We start from the raw sequence: 2,846 nt of genomic DNA, 5'->3' as shown, positions 1-2,846 counted from the left end.
CACAGCAACCTCCAACTCCTAGGCTTAGGTGATTCTCTTGCCTCAGCCTCCCAAGTAGCTGGGATTACAGGCGCCCATCACACTGCCCGGCTATTTTTTTGTTGCAGTTTGGCCAGGGCTGGGTTTGAACCTGCCACTCTCAGTATACAGGGCCGGCGCCCTACCCACTGAGGCACAGGTGCCGCCCACGCATTTCTTTTTTTACTAATAAAGAAATACACATGTAGCCATCTTCTTCAGTGGTTCTCAACCTGTGGGTCGAGACCCACAGGAACTGTATTAAAGGGCCACGGCATTGGAAGGTTGAGAACCACTGATGTACTTATTTACTGGATGTGTGTAAGCATTCTTTACATCATAAAATCAGCTCTGTGCCTATAAAGACAGCTGTAACAGTTTTCCTATTTAAGCGGGCCATTTATGTTATAATTTTCTTAATTCAAAACGTCTTCTGGTGATGAGTAAATAGCATACCCTTTTTCTAGAACATCAAATGGTAAAACAGGCTTTCCTCATCTTGCAAAAATCCCTAGTTGAGCATTCCTATGCTAAAGGTTCTGAAAGAAAAGAGCCTTGCCTCAGTACCCAATTGCAAGCATCTCCTCTAAACCCAGAACTGTACCAACCAGAAGCCATGTGACTTTAATAAGCTACTAGTGCCATCTATAACAAATGATATGGAATAATTAACTGCCTTTTCTGTTGCTGGCTTTTTAAACTGTTTGGTCTTTTGGCTTCCTGTGCTTCTCACAGACATTGTACAAGCGACCAGTGATATGAGAAACCCTTCGGGTTTATTTCCAAACAGGTTCTGGCAAGTTTCTCAACTTCTGACGCAAAACCTCCTTTTACTTTTTAGTAGGAGTTAAAGTAAACAACTTGTTTCTATAGAATTGCTGTGCTTGCTGAGACTTGCACATTAAACAACACTAATGAGTAAGTGTGAAAACCTGGCTGAGTACTCATCTTTTAGACTGCCTAAAATGAAGCATACTTGGGTTCTAGATAAGACAGAGTTAAGCACATTCCGCTCTTTATTTTCCCCTGAACACAACTACAAAACCTGAGCAGAAAGCAGCCAGCAGCCAGATGAGAACAATGAAAAGTACAGAGAGGTAGGTGGGCTGGGGAATTAGAAGTACCACTGAAGAAGCAGTAGTAGGCTGAACACTTTTTTCCTCCAGTACCACCCTCCTCCTCCTGAACTCAATGCAACTGGAGTGGGCATCAGTAAGGCAACGGGAGCTCTAGAAGTTTCCAGTTCTAGCTTGAGGAGCAGGAAGGTTTCTTATTACCCAAAGTGTGAAAATCCAGTTTTTCTTTTTTTCACCTGTTTTTCTCCATTCTCTCATATCCAGCACCCAAACAATCCTATGGTACTACCAATAAGGACTCCAAGAGTCTAAAATTCAGAGTGGGGAATCTTCCTCTCTGACTTAGAAGTAGCAGACCCCAGAGAATGGGGCAAATAGCCTTTGTTTTATTTCTCTCTCTGATCTCTAACCTCTTGGCCCTGACGATAGGAAAATAAAACCCAGCTTTCTGACTGAAGGAATGGAAAAAGGAGGCCCAGAGAATGCAGAAAATACCAGAAAGATCAAAGAAAGGAAGAAACTCATTCATGGATGCAAACTCTTAAAGCTGTTCATAAACTAGCAGGCCTATCCCCAAGGTAAGCATGTGTGGATGACCCTCAGTAGCACACAAGTAAGTGAATGAGAGGTAGAATGTCACTGTTCCTGTCAGTACCAGTGATGACCGGATGGCACACACACAAGACAGATCTGATTAACACTGTAAAAGCTCTGAAAACTGAACTGATGATGTAACCATGGCCTATGGGAGGCTGGTTGGAACTTGTGGCCTAACCCAACCAGACTGACTAGCCAATAAAACAAAAATATAAACATTCTCCAGAGGATTTAAACAAGACCAGAGCCCATAAGATAATAGTGAAAGTGTCCAAGATACAATCCAAAATTACTTGGCATAAAAATAACCAGAAACCTCAATTTGCATGAAAAAAAGATTCAATACAAGATGACATACAAGTTGAAATGCTAACAGTCTTTTCTTTTTTTTTTTTTTTTGAGATAGACTCTCACTTATTGCCCTCGGCAGAGTGCTCTGGTGTCACAGCTCACAGTAACCTCAAACTCTTGGGCTCAAGCGATTCTCTTGCCTCAGCCTCCCAAGTAACTGGAACTACAGGCACCCACCACAATGCCTGGCTATTTTTAGAGATGAGGTCTCACCCTGGCTCAGGCTCATCTGGAACCTGTGAGCTCCGGCAATCTATTCACCTCAGCCTCCCTAAATGCTAGGATTACAGGCATGAGCCACCACGCCTGGCCTGCTAACAGTTTTTAAAGCAGCTATTGTGTAGGTCACTACAAAAGTTTTTAGACAGACTGTGTCATGGTCCATTACTTCACTTCCAAGATATAAAGCGGATAGCATCCTTTCTGATTTACCTGTGCAAACTTCAACTTGCTCAGCTTATTGGTATTGCTGGGAGGGCTTCATTTATTCCCATATGTGCAAATTTTATGTTTCTTGATTTCTGTGTATCTCAAAACTTTTATAATGACCCACATATGAAAAACAGCTTGAAGTGACTGAGAATTTTAAAGTTTCAAAGGAAAAAAGAAAGGAAAATATAACAAAGAACCATATAGAAATTTTAGAACTAAAAAAAGGATAAGCATACACAAGAACACTAAAATTCACTGAATGGGCTCCGTAGCAGAAGGCAGATTATAGAGGAAGGAGTCAGTGAACTTGAAGAGCGGTCAAAAGAAATTAGCCAAACCAGGCTCGGCGCCTGTGGCTCAAGTGGCTAAGGC

Source organism: Otolemur garnettii, unplaced genomic scaffold (assembly GCF_000181295.1).
Source record: "Otolemur garnettii isolate 467f Iridium unplaced genomic scaffold, OtoGar3 scaffold00196, whole genome shotgun sequence".
NCBI classification, from domain to species: Eukaryota; Metazoa; Chordata; class Mammalia; order Primates; family Galagidae; genus Otolemur; species Otolemur garnettii.
The sequence above is the reverse complement of the archived record's forward strand: the minus strand, read 5'-3'. Positions refer to the sequence as shown.